Source organism: Barbus barbus (assembly GCF_936440315.1).
Source record: "Barbus barbus genome assembly, chromosome: 44".
Classification (NCBI taxonomy): Eukaryota; Metazoa; Chordata; class Actinopteri; order Cypriniformes; family Cyprinidae; genus Barbus; species Barbus barbus.
The window spans coordinates 6693787-6714648 of NC_136722.1; the positions used below are offsets into that span (position 1 = coordinate 6693787).

The 20862-nt window shown below is 37.0% G+C and overlaps 1 protein-coding gene across 2 annotated transcripts in view; it reads left to right on the plus strand.

Moving 5' to 3' along the window:
- The window catches only part of bmp6 (bone morphogenetic protein 6), a 48018-nt gene that overhangs the window by 6882 nt on the left and 20274 nt on the right, over window positions 1-20862 (plus strand). The gene's annotated exons all lie outside the window — the stretch shown is intronic.

Genomic DNA, 20862 nt, shown 5'->3' on the forward strand with positions numbered 1-20862 from the left:
TTCCGATAATTACCAATTGTGTGTAATTTGTCTATACATGGTTATGTCACATCTGTAAACAAAGAGGAGGTCGGTGGTTAGTTTTTTGCAATTTTACCTCTGTAATGTGAAAAAATTATATTTCAATATTCATAAATAACAAAATAATGAAGGACAGAGCTTGATTTTATCAATCGTGAATTGAAAAGTGGTCACTTTGAGGAATATGACATCAGCCAAAAATGAAAAAGTAAAGAGGCAAAAATAAGTTATGTTTTGATGCAAGATTATGAAGACAAAAAAAAATTTCCTTCAAAAAAACATCCTGATAAAATGTGAGAATGTAAATAGGATCCCTTTTGATTTCAGGTTGCCTAAGGCCAGATCCCCTCGTTCTCTGAACTAAACATTTTTGGACAGTGATTATCTGACAAGGAATGCGAGTTTTAATCTCAGTTAAACAGACACGCTGAAGTTGATGATTGTGAGGTCAGGAGATAAGCTTCTTTCAGGGAATGTCCTCTTAGTTTCAGTCGTAGCTGTGAAGTCCCTATGCTATCTCTGCGTCTCACGCCATAGCCGTCAAACATGCCCCCACGGCTGCCGGTTCCTGCGATCAGTTCTCTGGAATGTGCCGTTCTCTGCAGGTAGCTGCTCTCTTTGACTGAAGCATCTCGTGTTATCAGGGATCTTATTGAATAAGGAATAAATAAGGATCTCAGGACAATAAAACTTGCCGTGCAGTTGCCTCTGGGCTGTGAATTCGTCAGATAAGAAGGCGTTTGTTAAACCGATGTGAGAAGATACCACAAACCCAACATCTGATTACATGATAAATCACTTGTTGGATGGATCACATCCATGTAGCAACTTAGAAGTCTCACGTCAACGTCTGAGTAATTAAGCACAGAAGAAAAAAGGGACCACACCACCACCCCCTGCTTATTCCTTTAAGCCAAGTGTGGTATTTTTCTCTTTAGCGTGCTGATGGCCTGACGTCAAACACTCTTAAAGCCAAGGCTTGAACCAAGTCTGTGCTTGAAAGTGAAATGCTCATGCACAAAGTTAGAGATGTGTGGACAGCAGAGCGTGACCTCCCTGCCAATCCTCTTGGGTTAACTTTTGACCCCTAGGTGAGGTCACAGCTGAGCCATCACCACTGGGTTCAGACCTACAGGTATGCAACATTTATTACCATACAATGTTATGAAATAGAATGATATTAGTCAGGGTAATAAAAAAAGGCATTTAAAAGGTTTAAAAACAATAAGAAAAAGTGTCCATGACATAAATAACATTTTTACACAAAAGAAACAACAAAATTTGTAGACAAGAATCATTAACAGAGCCGTTTTTGGCAAATTAGGCATACAAGTAAAATTGAATGAATGCATATTTTAAAATATTATTTGCAAATAGTTCAAATGGATGTTTATTATAAATTTTAGATTTAGATTTTTTTTTTTTCTTATTCTCTGAAATCCTTTTAAATGATTAAATTACCCTGACTAATATCAATCTTTATAACATTATAGAAGTTGTTTAACATTCTATCATAAATCAGTTGTCAAATAATAAATGCTACTAGTAATTGATACTTTCTGCTCCATCTTTCCTCATACTCCTTCGCTGTTAAAAACAAAGTGTTACACTGGAATTCATGCTTGGCTTCTTGCACTCACACTTGCCTTCCTTGATTTCGGTTAGAATTGAAGCTGACATGATTACGACAGCATGTGATTTGTATGTGATTTTGGGATAATTTTACAATAATAAAGGATGTTTATGTAAAATGCTAATTAGCTTATTCTAAAATGCTTAAAATAACATATTTGTGCCTCAATACATGACCAAAATCCACATTAGATTGCAATCGGAAGGTATTACAAGCAGCCAATGGTTGTTTACCGTTAGCTTTGAGTATAAGTATAGTATTACTGTCATAAAGTGTCATTTGTAGCTTGATGCCAATTGTAGCTGTAATGCATCTGTTACCCAGATGTAATTATATTTCATAATGTATGTTGTCAATACAAATGTAGTAATATTGTAAGACTTTTTAAAATTAATTTCTTTAATAGAAAGAACTTTGATAATAGGTGAGTATAATGTCTATCAGAATCACAGGGATGCCACAATTTTCATTTGACAATGATGCTCTTGTCATCTTTTCTGACAAGAACAGATTTCTCAAATTAATGGCAACAGTAACAAAGAAACAGTGAGGACTTTGCCTCCTCATTCCAGAACACCACTGCACACCACTGGTCTGTTACATATATTATAAAGGTGTTCCATCCGCATCAGTGGAAGAAAGCAGACGTTCAAGAACTATTAAAAGAACTTAATGTCATGAAAATGATTTAGTTCCTGTGTTTTTAAACAGATCAACCCAATTCTGGAAGAAACCGAACCTTACTCATATTGTACGCACACTCTCTCCACCCATGACGGAATGTCACCCAGTGCCCTCCATGAGTGAATAGGAAATGTGTTAGCGCTCTAGATTTATGGCTCCACTGTTTTCTTCAGGCAGCAATGAATGTGTGTTCATTTAATGGTCAGTAGCACAATGAAGTGTCTCGTGGTGTGCTGAATCAGTCATCCAAAGAGGTTATATTGTTTTAACTTTTAATAACAATCAGACAAAGTGCAAATAAACTTAAGCTGGATGTGCTAACCTTGAAAAACATACAAATATACACACACACATCTTTTTTAGGCTGGCATTCACATGTGGGGAAATTAAGCAATAGAGCTATAATTATTTACAATATGTGCAAGATGTTGCACTGGTATTAATCGTGTTTGGGATAGTTTAGCATTTATGCTTACAACATGTCCTACCTGGAGTTCCCAGGAGGAAGAAGCCTATGCAAGTGGATGTCAGAGAATGCACACAATCAAAGAGAGAAAGACTTTGGCTGTTGTACACCAATATTTTGACTTCTCCTTTGGAAACAGCTGCGTTTCCTTTTTCAAAGATATTTTTTCCTTATTTATCAGATCCCTTAGGGGAGATCCATCTCTGCTGTCTGACACAGACTTCCTCCTCTAAATCTGTGTCTCTAGCCAGCCCTGAGCTCACACACACCTGCTGCAGCACACACAGATGGCTCTAACAGGTCTCTCTGCCTGGCATTCTCACACAGACATAGACACACAGGTAGCCACAGTTGTAGGAGACACCACACACAATGCCTCAAAACAAACAAACAAACACCAGAGGTATAGTAGTTTGCCGTTCCGACCCCCAATGGCCAGAATTGGTCCCGTAAAGTTTCAAAACCCCTAACCCTAATCTTTCAATTTGGCGTGGGCGGTATACCACTAGTGGAAAATTTCCATTTGCTGAAATTTTGTCCTATACTGTTCAAACTGGTTTGTACCGGTTTGTAAGTTAAAGTGAATGTCATAACATACAGTTTGTGTAGGTAGCCAGACAAAACAGAGTGGGTTACTTTTGGGATGAAACAAAGTCTCATACTAATACAAAAATGACTTTTGTGGCAGATCGCTGTAGCGCTTCAGTTCAAGCAGTACGTGAACTGATCATCTCTTCCTAGCACAAAATAAACATGAATGAACATCAAAAGGTATCTAGTTTCAACTGCGTAAAGACGTCAATACACAATTTTTCAAGTTCAAGTCCACCGACATTAATCTACTCTCCTGTCTGGTTTGTTTATCGGACAAAATGTCAGATTCGGCTTTATGATTGGTCAGATTGCCAGTCAGTCAAACTCCCAGTAAAGGGCCAGTTGGCTAAGTGATTTTGTTATGTCAAGTAGATGCTTTTTTTCTGATGCAAGGGCCAAAAACATTGCATGGACTTCCAATACCAACACCATAGTTACCATAGTTATACCAGTCAGAGAAGACTGGGCTTGTCAGAATGGATTGCTGCAGTATGGATAAAAGATACTATGGTAGTCAATGGGGACCAGCAACGGTTTGGTTACCCACATTCTTCAAAATATGTTCTTTTGTGTTCAGCAGTTGAGGGTGAGTATCACCCTCAATACAGTATTTGCACTCTCTGACATGTGACATTTCTGTGAGCAAGCTCTGAGACACAGCGGAACATGCATACCCTTACCAAAAAGTAGTATACTTCAAGTTATATATTCAAGTTATATATAAAAAAAAAAAAAAAAAAAAAAAAAAAAAATATATATATATACATTTTTTTTTTTTTTTTTTTTTTTTTTTTTCAGATATATGCATCAAAACAATGAGCTACCATATTACAATGCAACGCATTGTGTCAAGACAGCGCAGTGAAGAATAAAGAGTTTGCCTGCGTTTACTAAACTGTGGAGCTTTGACTCTTGCTGCTGATTTGAATGGTGATGCTTCCCGTTTTAAGTGTCAGTTGATTGCCTTTAATTTTTAACCATAAATGTGCGCGCTGCTTTTCTGAAGTTCATTTAAGTTTTCTGTCTTTTTCCCGTGTCACTTGAAATGTGTCCGTTTTGAATCATTGTGGTGAGACACGTGAGGAAAAAATAAACGATCAATTGTGGGATTATTCTGTCACTTTCTGAACTTTCTACCGTCCGTTACTGGATATGAAATTACTGGTTGATATGTCCTGATCCTTTTACACACGCTTTAAGTCCGTGAACTGGATCTCGCTCAGAACTCGCGCTGTCTGTGTGGACGTTTGGTCAGGACCAGTTACAGACTCGTATCCAAAGGTTGCGGGTTCAAGTCTCGGGCCGGCAGGGATTGTAGGTGGGGGGAGTGAATGTCCAGCGCTCTCTCCACCCTCAATACCACGACTGAGGTGCCCTTGAGCAAGGCACCGAACCCCCAACTGCTCCCCGGGCGCCGCAGCATAAATGGCTGCCCACTGCTCCGGGTGTGTGTTCACGGTGTGTGTGTGTTCACTGCTGTGTGTGTGCACGTTGGATGAGTTAAATGCAGAGCACAAATTCCGAGTATGGGTCACCATACTTGGCAGTATGTCACTTCACTTCATACTGTAAGCAGTTAAAAACAGCTAAATAATTGTTTGACTTTTTTTACTTACACTAGAAAGCCTATTATTACTTTTCTCAGTGGAATCAAATCTGGCATCAAAGAATTGAGAAATGTAGTTGGTTTCTAAAATGTTGGTATTTTAACAACCATATTTTAGCAAAGAATAACACTGTACTGAATTTGTCTACTTTAGCCTATTCTGCTCAAGATGAGAAAAAAAGCGATGGATGGCAATACAACTATTGGCGTCCATTTTTTCGTTGTTATGTAATTTTTTGTGAAACTCAAAATTAGACAGAGGTTGTTTATATTTTGGATAACATATTTGTCTCTAAGTCCAAGAATCTTTGTTGTGTCATTTCTAAGCTGTGAGTGTTGAGGTTTGCGCTCTAGTAATGCTGTTCGCATATCTCTTTTGTGAGGTTGCCAAAGCACAAAGTACCATTAGTCTATCCCAAAATGTTTTGTCAGCTGTTCTCATGGATTATGCCTTTATTAATGTTTCTATATGCCGAAAAGAAGGAAAGAATGGGAATGTTTATTTTCCAGACCATTTCCTCCATTTTATGGAATTTCCTCCTTGTACAAAAAAGACATTATAATATTTGTTGACAGGTCGTTGGCTTGTGTCGGCACTCAAGTGAAAATGGATTTGTTTTACGCCTGTTAAAGGCAGAACAGCTGACTCTTGTAATGTCTGTTGCCCTACCACATATGCAGAACCTAAAGACCACATTCTCCTACACAAAGCAAGTTAACCTGACTTTGTGCCTGAAATTATGAAAACACACACACACACACAATTCCTCTCTGTTTAGTATAATTCTGCTACTGACATGCAGGTATGGCTATCTGACTGTGGCCATTCACCATGGAGATGATATGCTTCAGATAGTTGGCGCTGGTTACAGAGATGAAGAGATTGAAAGACACGAGAGATCTTTTAACAGTTGCAATTATCACAAATTACTGCTATTCTTGAAGTATCCTGCAAATATAGAGCAATGCAGACAGATTTCATTTCTTCCTGTCTGAAATGTCAGATCAGTTCAATGACGATTTGATCCAACATACTATAAAAATAAATTTTCCTAAAGGTCAGTACCACAAAATAAAACTGACAGGGTGATTTAATGCAAAATAAACCAGACAGTCCCTGATGTGAAGCAGAGAAAATATTACAAGGCAACTTTCCAAAAAAAGAAATAAAAATAAAATAAATGTACATGAAATATTGATTTGAGTGTAAATTATTTTATTATGTGAGAATAAAGAGAGTGTGAAGTGATTTGAGAGACATGAAACTAGGACAGCTATGCAGGAAATTACTTGCTTGGAACAACAGTCAGTTATACCACTGACCAATCAGAATCCAGTATTCCAAAGAGATGTTTGATGATCTTAACTATTCTAATTTGAAATATATGTTGTATTTGCATGGAACATGAGATATAATATATTGTTTCAATGCTTTATGTTCATTTTGCCTCGTGTATGTGTATGTCACTTACTGCAAATTAATGTAATTCATCATGAGGTTTCTTAATGTAATATCATGATTGCCTTTAACATAAAATCTAGTAAGTTTGTAACATTGTAAAACTACAGTTAAAAGAGCATGATCTCTTTCCTACTGTTCACACCAAACGATGGATCTTTATGACCGTGTCATCTATGGTGTGCCGTAAACTACTGCACCTCTTTCTGACCTCTGCTCAGAGCTCTGACTCCTGTAGTTGTGACTTTGATGCTTTGCGTGGGTCAGAGGCTTAGATCATGGTTGTTGGAAATACCCAGGGAATGCTGTCAAACCCCTGCCATCTCCCAGCTTCCTGAATACAAAACCCCATGAACCCCGGTCTTTTATCCGCATGCAGTGACCAATTTAAGACTGGACTATTGGAATTTTCCCTGGAATTGGTTATATTACTTTTTATTGTGGAATCAAAATTACCATCAAGAATTGTGAAATGTCGCTGGTATCTAAAATATTGGCATTGTGACAATTTCTACTGTAGACTATTCTGCTCAAGATAAGGACAAAAAAACTGATGGATAGCAATACAACTATTGGCCTTCAATTTTTCATCATGTTATTCTCTTAAGAAAGATATGCTTACTTTTTCTGAAACTAAAAATAATTAAGATTTGTTTATGTTCTTATAACATATTTGTTTGATAACGTATTTTTTATCATCTGCCCAAATAAGGAAAATCACTGCTTGTTGTGACATCTCTGCTAGATTATATTACGCTGCTTCTTCGCAGTACTGGTGCTCATTAAATTCACCCCCAAAACAGATCAAACTGTTTGTTATACAGTAGTGTTTAATTAAACAGACACAAGATAAAAAAATAAAAATTCATGTATCACTCAGGGTTAGTAGATAATCTAGTTCCATCAAGTTCTGTTGTTAACTACATAGTTCAACAATTTGGTACTTCCCAAAACCATAGTTTCACTGAACATACACAAACACCATCGCAAAGTAGTGTGGTGAGAACTACAGGTCTCGCCTAGTGGTTAGAGGTAGAGATCAATAATAGGTAGAGATAATCGGTGTTACAAATGCCCAACCCCCCCGATATTTAAGCATTTTTCCCTTATGAGTTCCTTTATCGGTTTTGTAATATTCAATCCACTGATAAATAGCTTTAAGAATTGCATACAAGACCACTATTACAGCCAACCCCCCGCCCAAAAAACAAACAAACAAACAAACAAACAAACAAACACCTTTACTGAAGCAACTATACCATATAGCTTGCTTCTGTAAGTCTTTAAACACTTTTATTAAGCATTGTTGCTCAGGACTTATACAAATGCAGTGCTGTACCAGGTGAGCTAAAGAGCAAGTTTACAGGTGCATCTCAAAATATTAGAATATTTCCTAAGATCAATCAAAAAAAGGATTAGCAAAACAGAAAAGTTCAAGTTCTTTAAAGTATTTTCATTTATGCACTCAATTCTTGGTCAAGGCTCCTTTAGCACAAATTCCAGCATCAGTGAGGAGTGGCATGGAAGCGATCAGTCTGTGGCACTGCTGAGGCACTATTGAGCCTTCAGCTCGTCTGTATTGTTGGATCAACTGTTTCTCATCTTTCTCTTGAAAATATCCCATAGATTCCATATGGAGCTCAGGTAAGCATGTTGGTTGGCCAATCAAGCACAGTAACATCATTACTGTTGATATTACTGGTGCTAATGTCCTGCTGGAAAAGGAAGTCAGCATCTCCATAAAGCTTGTCAGCAGATGGAAGCATAAAGTGCTCCAAAATCTCCTGGTAGACGGCTGCATTGACTTTGGACTTGATAAAACACAATGGACCAACACCAGCAGACGTCATGGCACCCCAAATCATCACTGACTTTGGACTTCAAGCAGCTTGGATTCTGTGCCTCTCCAGTCTTCCTCCAGACCCCAGACCTTGATTTCCAAACGAAATGCAAAATTTACTTTTATCTGAAAAGAGGACTTTGGACCACTGAACAACAGTCCATATCTTTTTCTATTTAGCCCAGGTAAGATGCTTCTGACGTTGTTTATGTTTCAGAAGTTGCTTGGTAGCCCTTTTCCTGAAGGTGTCTGAGCGTGGTTACTCTTGATGCACTGACTCCAGCATCAGTCCACTCCTTGTGAAGCACTCCCAAGTCTTTGAATTGGCTTTGCTTGACAGTATTCTCAAGCTTGCGGTCGTCCTTGTTGCTTGTGCACCTTTTCCTACCCAATTTCTTCCTTCTAGTCAACTTTTCATTTAATATGCTTTGATACAGCACTCTGTGAACAGCCACTCCTTTCAGCAATGACCCTCTGTGACTTACCCTCTTTGTGGAGGGTTTGCCTTCTAGACCATTGCCAAGTCAGCAGTCTTCCCCATTATTATGGTTTCAAAGAACAAGAGATACCCGTAATTTATACTGTAGGGATGGTCATTTATTGAAACTCAAATGTAAATATTCTAATATTTTGTGATACTGGATTTTTGACTTTCATGAGCTGTAAGCTGTAATCATCAAAATAAAAAAAAAATAAAAAACTTTTGAAATGTTTTACTTTACATGTAATGAATCTAAAATATATGAAAGTTTCACTTTTTGAAATAAGTTACAAGAAAAAATGAACTTTTTCATGATATTCAAATTTTTTGAGATGTACCTGTATTTCATAACCAATCATATGGTGTTGGTTATGTGATGTAAATGTGAATAGGTATTCGTTTAAAAATCATGCTCTAGCGTAAAAGTGTTTTGAGGTCATTGTATAGTATTGCGCAAGGAATTTTGTAAAAATAAGTTGTTAATTGGTAATCAAAAATGAATCTGCTCCTGTAATCAAGTCAAGTCAATATTATTTGTATAGCCCTTTTAACATTGCAAATTGTGTCGAAATAGTGTCATTCTCCAAAATACAAAATCAGCAGTTTAAATCTAGGCTAAAGCAGAGTCAGATTGTGCAAAGGACTCATCTGGTTCCTGTGGTCTTGTCCCGATGGCCATTTAGGAGACAGGGTCTTCACTGAGGATCAGTCTCTGGGGGTCATCTAGTTGTCCTGGTCTCCGCTGACGGTCAGGGCTGTAGAGGTCATCTCTAGGTGCTGATCCACCATCTGATCTGGATACGGACTGGATCCGGGTGGCTGCAGTGACCATCTGATCTGGATACAGTCTGGATCTGGGTGGCTACGGTGACCTCGGAATAAGAAAGAAACAGACTAATATTAGCGTAGATGCCATTCTTCTAATGATGTAACAAGTACATCGGGTGTTTTGGGAAGTGTTCCCGGTTCCGGTTGACCTAATTAATGCAGCCTAACAATCCTGTAACGGATTTTAATTATAGAAATGGGATAGTGTATTATGTGTAAGCCAGGTTAAAGAGATGGGTCTTTATAATCATAATTTGTGTGAAAAAGACTTAAAGTTGATGGCATTTTACTGCCTCTAGTGTTCATTTCAGTTGGAAACTGCAGTGAATTGTATGTTTAGGTGTGTATTTTGGAGTTTTGCAAAAAATGGGACACGTCTTTTCCAGTGAGCCTATGTTGGAAATGTTACAGCTTCCCATGCCAACAAACTGCCAGAACTGATTTACTGGCATTTCTAACAACTTCTGTTCACACATGATCTCTAAATAGTAAAATGTTGTACATTTTCTTTAAAAGGCTATAAGTCTGTCTGCTTGTCCATCTATGGAAATGACACCACATAAACCTGTATTGGTTGACTTAAGTCATCCCAAAACATACAGAAAAAACAAAAAACAAAGACGGAAAAATTAATGGAAAACATAAAAAGAGCATTCACCATCACACTTTTACCTTTACAGTTTTCTACTTTTAATTTTAGTTTCTCTCAGAATATCTTATAAATACTTAATTCATCAGAGACAAGCACTGAGTCAGTTTGTGATTGGTTGTTGCTAAACACCTTGCACTTTTTGATACTACAGTATATTCCTGTGAAACCACAATGCAGTGTGAACTCTGTTATAGAGCAGGCTTTCATAACCCCAGGGTTATAAGATGTTTGGTTAAAGGAGTTTTGTTGGGTTTGGTTGATTGTTATAAAACATCATTTAAGTTTTTAAGAGCATCAAAAACAAGTGCAGTCGTACAGATGACAAGCGAGTCGCGCGGTAGCTTTTCATTACAGAAGCTGGAACAATTAGATTGTGGGGGAAGAGAATGTGAACGGGGATTCTGAAGATAATTACATAAACACAGATGGATTCTTCACATGCCTGGCTTCACAGCACATTTTTATTGGTTAAACTGAAGGAGACAGCTTTCAAATCATCTAGTTCTCAATGTTTCATGTGTTGCAGAGATGCAGGAAATAATTGCTGGCTTTGTGTATGGTCAACATTTTTTCTCACAAGTTTGTGGTGACTTGATTTTGGATTGGGCAGAATAATTAGAAAGCTTTAGATATAAATTATGCCTTAATATTTAACAGAAACTTGTTGGTAGTGACTTGTTTTGCACCAAAGTACTACATGTATAAAGTGGATACTTATATACATTGCAAGTCTACATATGCAATATTGTATACACTGTAGAAAATGTTACATTTAAAATTTGGTAAAATTAATGTCAAAATTGCTTTTATAAAATGTTTGAATCACAAGGAGGTCATTGTCAGAATTCCCTGTGCAAACCATTACATTGGTTGATATCAGTATAATCCTTCTCCCACCTGTTCTGCTCTTCCTGCTACGGCGTGTTATGATTTGTTAAACTTCTTTGTTCAGAAAGTTATCGATATTAGAATGTAGATTGTGCCTGTTTTTTTTAACTCTCTATCTACTAGTTGTAGGTCTGTGTTATTTAATCAATTTTCTCCTCTTTCACTTCAGTCTTTATAAAAGATAATTGGTCAGTTGAAACCTACAGATTGCTGCCATGATATCACCCCATCAAAAATTATTAAACAGACTTTTGAGATTATCGGCCCAAGCCTATTGACATGAGTAAATAAAAGTCTTACATTAGCAGTAGATACTGCAAGTTTTAAACATGCCATTGTAGAGCCCCTCTTGAAAAAAATCTAATTTAGATCCAAGTGTTTTATCAAACTACCTTCCCATTTCTAAATGACGTTTTTTATCTAAGGTCCTAGAAAAGGCCGTTTTAAATTAATTACATAAATTTTCTAGTTCAAAATGATATCTTTGAAAAGTTTCAATCTGGATTTAAAGCAAACCACAATGCAGAGATGGCCCTGCTCAAACTATTAAATTACATTTTAACTTCAGTTGACTCTGGTGATCCTGTGATTTTAATTTTACTAGATCTAAGTGCACCATTCGATACTATTGATAACGATATCCTCATTACTCATTTAGAAAAGACTGGGTATCCGAGTCATAGCTCTTAAGTGGTTCAGATCATTTCTTTCTAATAGGACCTTTTCAGTTAATATCAGTCAATCTTATTCTAAATCTGATTAATTGAATTGTGGTGTTCCCCAAGGTTCAGTTCTTGGTCAAATCTTGTTCTTACTGAGATTCTGCCCTTGGGTTTTTTTTTTTTTTTGCAATACTCAGGTGTATCTACCTTTACGGAAACAGGACAAGAGGACAATTACATCTCTACTAAATTGTCTGCATGAAGTTAACTATGGATGTCAGCAAATTTTTTAAACTTAAATGAAAGTAAGACCGAGGTAATTTGGTTTGGAAACTCTGAGTCTCAAGTCCTCTCTGATTTGGGGAACTTGGCTCCTTTCTTTAAATCGGTAGTTAAAAGTTCAGTTTGGTGTCTCTCTGAAATTTGATAAACAGATCAACTCGGTGGTTAAGTCTTGTTTCTTTCATTTGAGATTACTTGCTAAGGTAAAACCGTTTCTGTCAACCAGAAATTTTGAAAAGCTTATTCATGCCTTTAATTTTGTAAGACTGGACTACTGTAATTCTCTATATGCACGTGTGAGAAAATCTCTGTTAACTCGCTTACAACTAGTGCAGAATGCTTCTGCTAGATTATTGATGGGTGTTCGTAAACACCAGCATATAACACCAATTTTAGCTACTTTACATTGGCTTCCAGTTCACTACAGGGTCAATTTTAAACTACTTATCTAGTATATAAAGTCTTACACAGTCTGGCACCCTCTTATTTAACTGATCTTTTACATGTACACAAACCTCAAAGGAATCTAAGGTCATCAAACCAGATGATTTTAGACCTCCCTAGGACAAGATTAAAACTGAGTGGTGACTGGGCATTTTCAGTGGTGGCCCCAAAGCGTTGGAATAGCTTGCCTTTATATCTTAGACGTTTACCCTACATTGAGTTTTTATTTTTTAAAAAATTGAAATTGTATTTATTAGAGTTGGCCTTTGGCTCAACACATTGATTTAACAAAGTGGCTCTCCTTCTTTTCTATGATGTTTGTTTTACTTGCTTATTTATTACTCTTTTTCTTCCTGTGATGTTGGTCTCCTTTTTATTAGTTGCTATTATACAGCACATTGGTCAACCCTGCATTATTTTAATTGTGCTCTATAAATAAAACAAACAAATAAACAAACAAACAATTAAATCAATATTCAAGTGATCATGTTGCTTAACACCTGTATTTCTACCAGTACAGTTTATACTAACAAATACATTTTAAGTCATTTAGGCTGATATTACAGTTTTACAGTTGGGAAATGTTCAGTATACAGTCACCATCCCATGATGCTTGTAACATTGTCATTATATTTTAGCCATAGGGTGAGTGAATAAACACCAAATTTTCATTTTTGGGTGAACTTTTCCTTTAACTTTGCGGCCTTATGTCTCTCATGGGACGAAGAAGATTAAGTAAGTTTCCTTTAACTTTGGAGGAAGCAGTACTACAGTCAAGTCTCCTACACAAAATTGTCTTTAGCATATTCTGTTCATAGAACAAAACCTCTGGAATATTGTTTAAAATGATGTGTAGGATTAACATGGACATCATTGTAGCGCCCCCTTTGGTCTTGGAGGAAGTGGATGTGGTGAGGAAAAGCTTTTGTTTTTCTTAGTGGTTGTGGGCAGGGAGGAAAAAGTCAAGATGTGGTGAGCGAATCAAATGACAGCCCAGCCCATGCAGCTGAATCCCATTTCATCTGTTTATATGTGCATATATATATATATATATATATATCTAAATGGCTATATATATATATATATATATATATATATATACAGTCGTGGCCAAAAATATCGGCACCCTTGGTAAATATGATCAAAGAAGGCTGTGAAAATTAATCTACATTGTTAATCCTTTTGATCTTTTATTTTAAAAATTCACAAAAATCTAACCTTTCATTGGATAATAAGAATTTAAAATGGGGGAAACATCATTATGAAATAAATGTTTTTCTCAAATACACGTTGGACACAATTATTGGCACCCCTAGAAATTCTTATGAATAAAATATCTCTGAAGTATATTCCGATTCATAATCACAATTTTGAGCTCTCCAGGGTGATTATGAACATGAAATTATCCAGCCATGGCTTCCTGTCTCACAGAAATAAAAATAGGAGGGAAAACAAAGTCCAAATTTCCTTAATCATCCATCACAATGAGAAAAAACAAAGAATATTTTTCTGGTGTGCAGCAAAAGATAATTGAGCTTCACAAATTAGTGAAGTGGCTTTAAGAAAAGAGCTACAGTAGTGAAAATTCCCATTTCCACCATCAGGGCAATAATTAAGAATTTCCAATCAACAGAAAATGTTACGAAACTGCCTGGAAGAGGACGTGTGTCTATATCGTCGTAATGCACGGTGAGAAGTAGAGTTCGAGTGGCTAAAGACTCTTCAAGGACCATAGCTAGAGAATTGCAGAAAATAGTTGAGTCTCGGGGTCAGAAAACCTTAATTAAAGCTAATCCAAACAAAAACCTAAAAAACAACACAAAAATGTGTCACTGAGCACAAAACCAAGCTTCAGCTATGGCCATTCCAATCCTCTGACCTGAACCCTATAGAAAATGAGTGGGGTAAACTGAAGAGTAGAAGCATGGAGCTGGGAATCTGAAGGGTCTGGAGTGATTCTGGATGAGGGAATGGTCTCTGATCTCTTGTCAGGTGTTCTCTAACCTCATCAGGCATTATAGGAGAAAATTTGGAGCTGTTAAACTGGCAAATGGAGGTTTCAAAAAGTATTGACTAAAAGGGTGCCGTTAATTGTATTAGACAGTGCTTGAAGTGGAAAAAAAGAAGTACCGGTACCCCCCCCCCCCCCCCCCCCCCCCCCCCTTATTTATTTATTTATATTAAATAAATAAGTACTTTTTAGTAATTCACAATATATGTATAGTGCCACAATCAATCAATCAATAATTAAATAAAAGTTTTCAATACAAATTAGCAAAAGTCAAGCTGCAATATCAAACAGGGAGACGCCAAAGACCACTAAATCGCCTGCCTTTAATATACGGATACATTCAGAATCGCTAAATCTCTGACCACCGCATAATCAGCGTTCATAATAAAACACTCTTGCACACTGAAGTCAAATACACACTGAAAATAATAATTTTACTGACATCTGGACATAAGTCACTATTTTCTCCGTAATCGCTGATGAAATCAGCCGTGTTTTTTCTGCATTAGTGCTGTTTTGACCTTACTGTTTGAATTCCAGGAGTTTACGGTTTAAAATGATGTGATTGCAAAAGCCTGCTTCTTTTCATTTTAATATATGATTTTCGTTATAAAGTACTGATTCTAATTAGTAATCAATAATTAATTATTATTCTACTACTCCGCACGCCTCCCCTGACATGCTCTCGAGCACCACACAATGAAGTAGACCGACTCTGCTTGCGTTCATTCAAGTGATTGGTCGAGATGAGAGGTGATCCCGCCTGGGTAGTGTGATTTACATAGTTTCTATATAATTTCCAATCATATATGGGATCATATAGCCTAGTCACCCAGACCCTGACGATTTTACTCTGAGTAGGCCTACCAGCAACATGTCAGAAGTGCCGGTACGCACAAAAAAGTGCAGGTACTCTAAAGGCTAAAATATAGAAGTGCCGGTACTGCGTACCGGTGCGTACCGGCCCACTTCAAGCACTGATATTAGAGAAAAACATTTATTTCATAATTATATTTCCCTCATTTTAAATTCTTATTATCCAATAAAAGATTAGATTTTTGTAATTTTTTTTAAATAAAAGATCAAAAGGATTAACAATGCAGATTAATTTTCACAGTTTTCTTTGATCATATTCATCAAGGGTGCCGATACTTTTGGCCATGACTGTGTATGTGTATATATATATATATATATATATATATATATATATATATATATATATATATATATATATATATATATATATATATATGTGTGTGTGTGTGTATAAACACAAACACACACACACACTGTCAGTCCTGTGTCTTGTTTCCCCCTCCTCTCGTGTCCATATTTGGCCATCCTGTTCCTGTCCTCGTTCCCTGTCATCATGAGTTAATTTGTTCCCAGCCCTGCGTTTAATTTTGCCCCGCACCTGTTTCTGTTCTTCCTCGTTGATTTCCCTGTGTTCAGAAGCCCTGTGTTTCCCTGCCTCTGTGTCCAGTCGGAACGTCATCAATGTCTGTCTCTCCCCAAGCGCCTTGTCTGTATGTGGATCTCAATAAAGATTACTAATTGGAAACTCCTTGTCTCCGCGCTCCTTGTGCCCGAGAGAGTTCTGACACACACACACACACACACACACTGTATGTGTGTGTGTGTGTGTGTGTGCGCGCTTCTGCATGTTTTGAAGGGTTTCCATATCTTCTCTGTAGGTCACAGCCCACTCAATTTTGTCCTGTGTGGGCTAATGACAATAGCACAGAAGGAAAGAAACAGATGTTACACAGGTGTAAAATGGAGAATCAGCCCTAATTAGAACAACACAGAACTTTATTCCAGACCCTTTGTCCATATTTATCAGATTATGTAAAAAATGTTAGTACTTTTGCAAATGATAAACGGAAATTCCTACATTTTGAACAAAATTCAAATTTTAATGAAATCGATTTAAATTCAGTTATGTACTGTATATTGGGTGTTTATGTTAAGTTTGTTCCATTCTAGGGTGTGTTTCCCTTTAAACTTGCTGCTTAACCACCGTAGGATGGATCATTGGAGAACTGAGAAATTAACTAGCTCCTCAGTGATTTGAAATAGATTTGTTTAATAATATATAGGACTGTTAAAGACATCACACACAGGTGGTGGAGTAATAACTTTTTATTATTATTATTAATCGACTCAAGATTGCAATTAATGTCATATTGTTATAGTTCATTAACACAAACAATAGAAAGCCATTAATTATTTTGTCACGTTAACATGCAGTATGCAATTGGCGTACGCTTTACTCCTGTATATATGTGGTTTCTTCAGTCAGTAGTTTTCTCCACTATGTAATTTCTGAGATGCTGCAGTAACAAAACCATTTCAAAGCCTCAAGGGCTTCATTGAACTGTGGTCACATTCAAACTATTCAAATTAATAAAGTTTGGAATAGTTTCTAATCTTCATAGGACGATGGTTCATGGCCATCCTACCAAAATCACTTCATGAGTAAGGTGTAATATTATCTAGGAATTAACAAAGACCTGCAGAGCAACATTCAAAGTTCTCTTACACCTTGGCTATGGTGTACATGACTCTATCATCAGAAAGACACTGGGCAAAAGTAGGATCTATGACAGAATACTGTATGGACAAAAATAACATGTATTAAATAAATCAAAAGTCGAACTTGCCTGAAAGGTCATATTTTTAGTGATTTTTTTTTTTTCTTCTTCACTTTAACCTGTAAAGTTTTCATACATAATTCATATAATGTTGCTTAGCATCTTTAATAAATTATTTCTCAATGTATGTCCCTCTCCCTGGATCTGTCATCACATCCCTGTCCTCTTTTCCTGTTAATGTGTGGGTGAAAAGTATCTGTGAAGATGATGAAGAACGCCAACACAATGAAAGCCACTCAAGACTTTCCACTTTGTCTCTCTTAAATGTCTCTTGCTCAAACAACCCTTTGCACTTTCACATTTTTGTTTAGTATGTGGCCACACAGTTATTGTAGTGGTTCCTTTATGGGTCTGTCCTCTGAAAAACCACATCAGTCATATCAGACCATATGGGCTCTGTGGTTTTGGTTGTGTTTCTTACTATTGATGCCAAGTCCTTGATATAAGTATAATCTATCATCTTGTGAGCCTCATTTTTTCCATTATCCTCTCAAAAAGGCAACAGCATTTGCAGAGGACACAATTAGAACTCCTGAGCAGTTGGGGCCTTTGCAAATTTCCGCTTTCATAATGGTAATACAGTCACTGAAATCTTATGAAAAGAATGGCATTGACAGAGTGAGTATATGTTCTGCCACACCCTTATGAGTAGTCTGATTTCACTCATTATATTGTTTTTTAACTAATGTAACAAGACCATTTCTAGACCAGTGGCCCTCGATACTGTGTGTGTGGATGACCTTTAATATATCTGTCATCTCGGATGTTTTTTGCTACTGAGAGACAGGCTTTTTGGATTCACCTGTGGAAGTTGTTAATGAAGAAGTCTCAGCAGCATGTGAAACAGCCACGTTCAAACCTGATGTGCTGATGTGAAAAACATCACAAACGGGGCCTCTGGAAATTGCTTTCAGTATGAATTACTCAGGCATATTGTGAGTGAGAAAAGGCCTGGTGTTAAGCCATCACCATGTGAACCCTGAAGCTGGAACTGCACTAAAGCAAATTCTCTCTCTACTCTTCTTCGTTTTTGGTAGTAAGTCCTCACTAGAGGTCAGAAGTCCCACTCGATGCTGCCAGTACACTATTTCATACTTTGTAGGTGGGTTCTCCAAGGTTAGTCAGTCAATTAGAGCAGAGTATGTAGCACAAGGACATGGTGTCCCTCAGATATCCGTCTTAGACCCTTTGATTTTTTTCTCAAGAGGCTCAGTTTTAATTCGTAACGCATGTGTCAGGACAGAAGTGGAGTGTAACTCCCTATTGGAAGACCACAGATCAGAGAAGTTGCTCCCTTGTGATGTTGGAGAACTTTAAACAGCTTCTGTAATTCACCAAACAGAAAAAAGGGGGTCGTCTTCACATTACCCCAATACCCTTGTTGATCCCTAATTCATTCCTCTGTTCCGCGATTTAGTTAACTCCACAACTTTCTTTTCCTCTTCGCAAGTAGTCAGGGCTTAGATGGAAGTGTGTGTTCCTCACCTAGGGAAGCATGGAAATACAATCAGAGCAGGACACTTCACCCTGGGCCCACAAGCGGGGCATCCGGCTGGACTTGTACTTATGGCAAGAAATACAGCCCATGGGTCGTTCGTAGGAACAAGAGGAAGGGTTGTCTGTGACATTGGGGAAGAGCAGAACGGCAGAATGACAAAGTTGTCGTCTGATGAGAAAACACACTCTGGTCATAGTTTCCTTTTTCTGTAAGAGTGGCTGCTAGCACTTGAAACTGTGGAGAAATGAATTGCCATGATGTCGTTTGCTGTGGGAACAGCTTGAATAAATAAAGAATTAGAATTCTACCAGAAATAGTGAATCATTACTACAGCACATGTCCTGCACATCTGGACGCTCTGTGAAGTGGTTCTGTAATATAAATGCATATGTATAGACCATAAGGATGAATTAGGTCAGTCAATTATAGGCCATTATTGAGCGTACATAGCTTACCATATCTTTGTAATATTTAGGTATGTGTCAAAAGAGACCATGTTACCATGTAGGTCTTTCACTAATATTGTGTCATACCTATAGACCTATCTGACTAAATATTATTATTATTATTATTATTATTATTATTATTATACTATTTCAAAGTATTGTAAAAAGTCCAAGTCTCTTTTCACATTGTACTCTTGCATCTAAATAGCAGTATGTTTGCACCATCAACATGAGTGCTGGCTTAGCAGTAGCTGCTCGTCACTATACTTAGGCAATGACTCAGGAGAACAAGACAGTATTATTGAAATATTTGTCCTTCTGGATTTAGCACCAAATGTTTACACACACAGAACAAGACTAGAGTTTGTCTGCCATGATGCACTGCAAGAGATGCAAAGAATGAACGTTTCTGAAAGCAATTTATTCAGAAACAAATGGCCATGAGAAATATAGTGATAAGAATTAGTTAAGGAATCTGAATATCTGAATGTCTGCTTTGATTACTCATAAAATGTAGCCTGGTATTAATTTACTCCCAATTACAGACAAACACAATCTGATTTAAGTAATATTAATGAAAATATTAAGTAATCATTCACAGTGCATGGTAGAGAAATTCAGTGAGCCACTAAACCTTAACTTGAAGATTCTCATTTAGCAGCAAAAATTCCACCAAATGTTTTCAGTAGCTGCTTTTAAGTCTATTGACCAGTTTTTGACCATTCCTTCCTACATATCTGTCTCTGTTTATTAGTATTTTTTTGGTTGTGTTGATAACACAGCCCTCTTTAGGTTATGGCACAGCTTCTCAATTTAGGTCGGGATTCACATATTTTCTTTTATTTGTGTGTTTGCCTCATTGTTTTATTGCATCACCTAGCCTCTATAATGATTTGCTGTCCTGACATTGTATTTATACACTTCAGAATTCAATGTTCTTTAAATGACTATGAAGTGCTCAGACCCTGAGGCAGCAAAGCAGTGCTAAACCATGATGCTCGCTTCACCATGCTTCACGTTGGAAAGAGGTTTTGGTGTTGGTGTGTGCACTGCCCTTTTCTTCTAAACAAAGCATTGTGCATTTTTGTGCCTCAACTGTCCACAGAACATTTTCCAAGAACCGTTGTGGAACATCCAGGTAATCTTAGGCAAACATGAGACATGTCTCAGTACTTTTTTAGACAGCAGTGGTTATGTATCTGGCTTTATGTTGCCTTTTCATGAACACTATTCTTATTCTGTGTTTTTTTTTCTGATAGTGGACACGTGAACAAATACTGTGTAGAATTTTCTGGAGGTCTTTTGCTGCTATCCTTGTTTTTTCCCTCACCTCTTTCAGGATTGCCCATATAATTTATTTATTTATCTTTTTTATACTTTTCCAGACAAGGTATCTTTAGCAATGTCTTGTGCAATGCTTTCTTAGCCTTTTCCAGCGTTGTGCGTCACTCTAATGTGTTTTTAAGGTCCAGTAATAGCTTTGGGGATTTGAGGCATGATTTACACTAACTTTTCTTGAGAACAACATATTTGTCAGTGTATGCCTTTATTTAAAGGGCAGGGATCTATGCAACTCACACTTCCAATCTCATCTCCTTAATTGACTCCAATTAGCTTTTGTATAAATTATAACACAGAGGTTCAGCCTGCCTTGTCTATGATCACTTAAATTTTCAACATTTTAAAAAGCACAACAGTTTGTGTGTAATTAGT